Raw genomic sequence first — 7,803 nt, forward strand, 5'->3', positions numbered from 1 at the left:
GACGGTGATGGTGAAGTTATCTTCGCAGGGCTTCACCTAAGCACTACGAAAATATGACCGAGGGTGTAAACGGTGGAGGGGGGCGCCGCACACAGCTAAGCAATTGTCGTGGTTATGTGTGGCGCCCCCTCCCACATATATATAGGTGGGGGAGAGGGGAGAGGCCAAGGGGTGGCCCAAGTAGGGCCAAATCCTACTTGGGCTCCTGCCCTTGGCCGCGCCCCCCCTTCCATATTTGCCGGAGGGCAAAAGGGAAAGGGGGGAGAGGGAAGGAAGGGGGAGGCCGAATCCCCCCTTTCCTTTCTCCCACTTGGCCGGCTGCCATAGGGGGTGTGCCAGCCCCTTGTGGGCTGGTGTGTTCCCCTCTAATGGCCCAATAGGCCCATTACCCTCCCGGGGTGTCCGGTACCCCTTCCGGTATTCCGATGACTACCCGGTACACTCCGAAACACTTCTAGTGTCCGATCGTCCTATATATGAATCTTTACCTCCGGACCATTCCGGAGCTCCTCGTCATGTCCGTGATCTCATCCGGGACTCCGAACAACATTTGATCACCAAATCATATAACTCATATAACACTATATCGTCAATGAACGTTAAGCATGCGGACCCTATGGGTTCGAGAACTATGTAGACATGACCGAGACACCTCTCCGGTCAATAACCAATAGTGGAACCTGGATGCCCATATTGTCTCCTACATATTCTACGAAGATCTTTATCGGTCGAACCTTATGACAACATACGTAATTCCCTTTGTCCATCGGTATGTTACTTGCCCGAGATTCGATCGTCGGTATCTTCATACCTAGTTCAATCTCGTTACCGGCAAGTCTCTTTACTCGTTCTGTAATACATCATCTTGCAACTAACTCGTTAGTCACTTTGCTTGCAAGGCTTCTTATGATGTGTATTACCGAGAGGGCCCAGAGATACCTCTGCGATACTCGGAGTAACAAATCCTAATCTCGATCTATGCTAACTCAACAAACACCTTCGGAGATACCTGTAGAGAATCTTTATGATCACTCAATTACGTTGTGACGTTTGATAGCACACAAGGTATTCCTCCGGTATCCAAGATTTGCATAATCTCATAGTCGAAGGAATATGTATTTGTCATCAAGAAAGCAATAGCAATAAACTGAACGATCACTATGCTAGGCTAACGGATGAGTCTTGTCCATCACATCATTCTCCTAATGACGTGATCCCATTATCGAATGACAACACATGTCTATGGTTAGGAAACCTTAACCATCTTTGATCAACGAGCTAGTCTAGTAGAGGCTTACTAGAGACACGGTATTTGTTTATGTATTCACACATGTATTTAAGTTTCCAATCAATACAATTCTAGCATGAATAATAAACCTTTATCATGAATAAGGAAATATAAAATGACAACTTTATTATTGCCTCTAGGGCATATTTCCTTCATTATCACCTCTGGAGAGTCTGAACCAGGGTAACTTTATGTCCTTATTACCATCGTCCGAAGGCACCTAGATTAGGATACCCTACTGAGGGATTTGCCGGATTTAGCTTCGACACTACGACCATGGGGCCAGCCCGTCAACGTCCATCGTCGACGGTTAGGTCTTGAACTCCAATGAGGAGTATGGCATGAGAGACGGCGGGGCCTCGAGTTCCATGTTGGCCGGTCTGTATCCCATATCCTACTCTTCCTTTCCAGCAACCGCACCTTCACTTCGCAGGTCTCACGACCGCCTGACATGAACACGGTAGCCTGACATGACACTGATGGGGCGGGGGAAGGCAACAAGGACTTGGAAGGTAGGCGCTGCCGAATAGGTTAGAGTACCGATGCTTTTGTTTAATGAAAGATGTCAAAAATGTATTGAATGTGGTCTGGTTTGCATGAAAAACATGTGATTTGATCAAATTCACTTTGAAATGTATGCAAACACGATTGGATGGCCGACTATCGCATCACTGTCACGTTTACGGATGGATTGTTTTAGGGACGTGGCTAGGGCGCATGTGCGCTTGTCCATTTGATCAAGCAGAATAGAAAGCCACCTGGTCCCCCCTCCCACCACCTTTCGTGTGCCTACTACGCTACCATAGAATCAACCAAGACCTTTGTCCAACGTGCATTTATTTTCCATTTGAGAAAAAATGTAAAAAAGTCATAACTTTTGATTCGAGTGTCAAAATTCAGATCCGTTTTCACCATTGGATTTCCCACGACGAGTTCTTCAAAACTAGATCCCATGTGGGTAGATTTTATCAAACTTTATTTCATGGGCAACTTTGGATGCAATGGAGTCAACTTTAGTGATATAGAGAAGCAACTTCTTCTTTTTGGCCTAGTACAACTACACATTAGGTTGGTTTGTAAAAAAAAGGAAAATCACACACATGAGGTGCATTTAGTGCTACATATAAGCAATTTCCCTGCACTATGTGCACCTTTGAATTTTGCTAACATTATCTCTACTTGCTTATCGTGGTTGCTCAGTTGCCTATCGTTGATGTTCAGTTGCCTGCGGTTGATGCTCAGTTGCCTATTGTTGATGTTCAGTTGCCCGCGGTTGATGCTCAGTTGCCTACAAATACTATGAAATTACCTACCATTGATGCCCAGTTGGTGCAATTGGTAATTAATTGCCTACCATTGCTGCTCAGTTGCCTAACTTTACAAACTGGTTGCCTACAATATTGTGAAGTTGCTTATCATTGTTTTTCTAAGTTGTGTACAAACACTATGAAGTTGCCTACCGGTGATGCTTAGTTGCCTACTGGTGATGTTATAGGCAACTTCATAATTATAGTAATTATAGTAGACAACCAGGAGAAATCTGCTTTTTACAAAACATGGATAGGCGATAATAGGATCACATATGCATAATATATGTTGTATGCATCTTCATAATAGGAGTTGCCTCATTTAGTGTTGAAAGTTGCCTTAGTGCAATGCCAAAGTTGCCTACGAATGATGCTCAGTTGCCTATATACGATGAAAATTAGTCTGGCATGGTTTCTACGTTCTCTACAATATACTCCCTCCATCCCAAAATTCTTTTTTAAAATTTGTCTAGATACAGATGTGCGTAATACTAAAACATGACTTGATACATTTGTATTTAGACAAATCTAAGACAAGAATTTTGGGACGAAGGGAGTACTTGCTAGGTAAATTCACTAGTACATATGGTGCAAGGAAGTTGTTTCTGTTTAGCACTAAAGTTGCCTCATCTAGAACCAAAGTTGCTTCTGAAAAAATATCCGCAAAACATATCCATATGTGATCTAGTTTTGAAGAGCTCGTCGCGAGAAACGTAACAGTGGAAACGGATCTTTGTTCTGACTCTCGGTTAAAAAGTTATGGCTTTAAAAAAAATTAAGACGAAATAAAGTGAGATGACATCGGCACATGCATGTAGCCAATTCTTATGGACGGGGCTTGCCTGCTCCCTCCCGGTGTTCCCATCTGTGCTCCCGATCCATCCAACAACTCATATTTTTTCTCCGTCACCGCATTCATTTTCTGGGAAAAAAACACACAGCTTCGGTATTTCCGACTGCCCACCATACGTATTTCCTTCTTTCCACTTTCCTTTTGGGACTGTCTATTTGACATTTGACTGTTTTTCAATTCAAAAACAGTCAAATTTCCTGACCAATCAACACATTACACCTGTATGAGCAGGAAAATCAACGTAAAGCAAAAAAGAACGCCTAAACGGGTCAGGGGTGAACATCAGACCCGGGTTAGGGGTAAACAAGTTAAATAACGAAGAAAGTCATCCAATACAAAGGTAAAAAGCACTATATTATAGTCAAATTTCCTGACAAATCAAGCGCTGACACCTATGTCCAAATACCATGGACAATTGTATGCTTGTATTTCCAAAAAAATGGGTCGGGCGGCTAAAATCTGACCCGGTTCTAACTAATAACCAAAACAAAACAAGGCAACTATCACGAAACCCACCTGGACCGTTACCCACGCTCTTTTTTCCTTTCCTGGACAACAAATCACCTGACGAAGAAAAGGAACAAAAATCAGCAGAATACTGGCGTCTCCCAGGACCCTCCTTTAACTTGCATCACACAAGTCATCTGGGAGGCGCCATGGGATAGGGGAAATGAGGAGAAGAAAGAGTAGAAAAACATCAGAGAGACGTCATAGGAGAGAGGGAGTGAGAAGAAGGAAGAACAAAAACAAGTCAGAGAGGCACATCAGAGGGGCAAGTACCTGGAGAGAAGCAAGGGGGAAGAACAGATCCGAATAATTGGTGGAGGACAGAGGAAGATCATCCAAGAGACGGTCCACAGCTCACGTAATGTCCTACTCCTTTTGACCACACTTCTATTGAACTCTTCCATGTTTTTCCTCACCCCGCTGCTCTACATACACCTCCTACATGAACTAGCCTGTAGAAAAAAAAACGTCATACAATCTAGTGAAAATTTTGGAATCATCAGGGGAAAAATTCTAACTGTTGGAAGGTAAAACTGTTAATATTTCACTGTCAAAACACTACACCAACACGAATTCCAGTGTAAGGTACACATGAAAAAAACTTTGCTGCAGTATAGGGCAATGTAGGTAGCATGAACCATGGGGAAATTACATGAAAAAAACTTTGCTGTAGTACACATGAAAAAATCTTTGCTGCAATACAGGGCAATGTAACTAACATGAACTCAGTGGATTACAGAGATACATGCAAGTTCAGACGAAGTCATGAATACAAAGACATACCTATCAGCATAAAGAACACAAGTCCTATCAGATGAAGGCATTAATATTGACAATGAAAAGCAGAGCTTGTTACAGTGCTCGTACACATGGACAGTGAAGGAAATGAATAATCACACTAGTGGATTACAATGATAATAACCAAGGAACTACACAGGATAATCGCACTAAACAGAGTTAAAATCCACTGTAATTCAAGCAAAGCTGAACAAGAATGAAGCTCAAATATCAAGTAATAGAGGTTCAGCAGGAAAATTACACTACTTTGTTTAGAAAAAAAAATGAAATTTACACTGAAGTTCTAGGAAAAATTACACTGCAATTTGGGGAATAATTACACTATAATTACATAAATAAAGCATGAAGTTTAAACTGTAATTATGGGGAAAATTACACTGTAATTACATAAATGAAGCATGGAGTTTACATTGTAATTCTAGGAAAATTACACTGTAATTAAAAAAATGAAGCATTGGGATTACACTAAAATCTGGGCTAAATTACACTGCAATTCTAGGGTATATTACACTGCAATTACAAAAAGGAAGCATGGGGATTGCAATGAAATTCTTGAAAAATAGCTTTATCAAACCCTCTATCATCACTAGAAAGATCCTGAAAAATAATTCAATCAACAAACAAAAAATAATAATAAACTGAAAGAAAGAATAAAACGAAAATGAAAGTAGAGAACAAGACATAAATAACTACCAAAGACATAGCATTAGAACCATCTTCCGCAAAGTCATTAGGCACAAAAGGATCATTCCAAGAATCAGCACTCACGATAGAAGAAACTACCGAAACATCCTTGTGAGAGACTTTCCGTAGTCTCCCCATTGACCTAAACCTAACAAAACAGAATACATGACACACGAAAAAAAGAAATTAAAGAAAGTTGAAAATTATAGAGTAATGGGGCTCAATTACAAGGGAAATCTCACAACAAATACACTGAAAGGCAGCAATCAGGGGAACTATAGAATAATGGGGCATATTAATACAGTGCAAGAATCACTTAAAATACAGTGTAAAAACCAACCTAAATACAGTGAAACTCTGAGTCAAAATACACAATAATTAGGGCAACTTACAATGAAAAGGTAGAGGAAGTACACTGCCAAAAACTGAAGATAAATTATATAGTAAGAATGGGGGATATTACAGTGCAAAACCACATGAATGCATGCAAAACATCTGAGAAAAATTACAATGTAAATAACAAAGAAACTGGCGCAGTATTACACTGAAAAATATACACTGCAATTTACACTGAAAGAAGCATGAGAATTACACTGTAATGGGGGGAAATATTACACAATAACTCTAGGGAAAATTACACAGTAATTACAAAATAAAGAAGCACGAAAAAAACAATGTAATTACGGTATATTACACTGTAATTGCAGGCTAACCTACAGTGTGATTCTACGACACATGAGAATTACACTGTAATGGGGGGAAATATTACACAGTAATTCTAGGACAAATTACACAGTAATTACAAATAAAGAAGCACAAAAAACACACGGTAATCACGGTATATTGCACTGTAATTGCAGGGTAACCTACAGTGTAATTCTACGACATGTTACACAGTAATTATAGCAAAATTTACACTGAAGAAAGAAGCATCAGGATTACACTGTAATTAGGGGGGAAATACACAGTACTACTAGGACAAATTACAGAGTAACAACAAATAAAGAAGCATCAGGATACACTGTAAATGCACTGCAATTATGGGGCAAGTTACACTGTAATTATGATTTAAATTACACAGTAATTCTGGATGGGGATACACTGTAATTCTAGGGGTAAGTTACACTTCAAGTCTGGAGTAAAAATACACCGTAAAGAAGCATGAAATTCAGAGAGATTCCTGGACTAACACTACAACAACACTGCAGCCTAGTACACACAAATTCAGAGAGATTCAGGTACCGGGTGAAATGAACACCTACATCTAACAAAAAAAAATCATACTGAATTTCAGGGACTACAACAGCAAACATCAGCAGCTAACAGCAACTACAAGTAAACTGCAGAAGCAGGCAGAAACCCATGCTAGACCATCTGCAACTACATCTAACGACAAAGGAACAGACACCCAGGCCAGCAGAAATAAAATTGATAGGGCGAATCCACCGCTGCAACTATAACTTCGCCTACCTCTACATCTACATTAGAATAAACAACCTACGCCTACCTCTACATCTACAAGCAGGGGAGAAAAGGACCACAACAAGCAGATGGATTAGAACTCCCCACATACAACAAGCTCCTACACAACTCAGGCGGGCAGAAGGATGGGAAATGGAGCGCTAGGCATGGCGGACTAGAAACAAACACGGCAGCAACATGCACCTACCACGGATCCACGGACAACACCAATAACAGATGAACCACGGATCCAAAACTTACCTAGATCCGGAACTACACAGCCACAACACAGGGAAACGCGAGAGACATGGACAACCAACCGCGGCAGCGGGGATCGAAGAGAAAAGGGAGGAGAAATCGAAATCGGGCGGTGGAATAGCCCGGAATCGCCATGAACATAAGAAATCGCTTCCTCTCCTCCGCCGCTCGAGCTCCTTCCCTTCTCCTTGCCTTATCAAAACAGAACCCCCCAAATGAAAGTGGAGACAGTGCCGGGCCGGGGGCGGTAACGGGCTGAGACAGGAAAACCAAACCCGAGAAACCAACACGAATCAACCCGAACAAATGGAACGCCAAAAAGAAATCAACACGAATCTCTGCGCGAGAATGGACGGACACGGATTTGATTGACGACGAATTGAAAAACACTCGACTGTAAAATAGCAAATCCGTTCCTTTTCTCTTTCGGTACAATACGGTCGCTTGAGCGGTGATTATACCTGTGAAACATGTCATCCTCGATCTTGGTCCCATCACCGAAGCAGGCTGCCCGCTACCGTCGTAGCAGCTTCTGTCCGCGACAAAGCAGAAATTCAGCAACTTGAAGCTTCTGTCCGCTGCGCGGTTGCGCCATCGCACTGCCGCGCCGACGTCACTTCTGTCGTGGTTGCCGGCCATCAACAACG

The 7,803-nt window shown here is 41.7% G+C and overlaps 1 long non-coding RNA gene across 5 annotated transcripts; it reads right to left on the minus strand.

The window, feature by feature from the left end:
• Positions 1-3,182: 3,182 nt before the first annotated feature.
• On the minus strand, positions 3,183-7,590 carry LOC109740576 (uncharacterized). 5 transcript variants are annotated; one of them, XR_012187849.1, is made up of 3 exons: positions 4,229-7,557; positions 3,965-4,012; positions 3,183-3,645 (listed from the first exon to the last, which is right to left on the minus strand). It is a non-coding gene; the product is annotated as an uncharacterized lncRNA (long non-coding RNA). The 5 variants fall into 5 exon arrangements; XR_012187848.1 differs by having other exon boundaries at positions 3,183-3,667; XR_006665443.2 differs by lacking the exon at positions 3,183-3,645 and having other exon boundaries at positions 3,782-4,012; positions 4,229-5,350; positions 5,447-7,557.
• Between the last annotated feature and the right edge of the window lie 213 nt (positions 7,591-7,803).

Source organism: Aegilops tauschii, chromosome 6 (assembly GCF_002575655.3).
Source record: "Aegilops tauschii subsp. strangulata cultivar AL8/78 chromosome 6, Aet v6.0, whole genome shotgun sequence".
NCBI lineage: Eukaryota > Viridiplantae > Streptophyta > Magnoliopsida > Poales > Poaceae > Aegilops > Aegilops tauschii.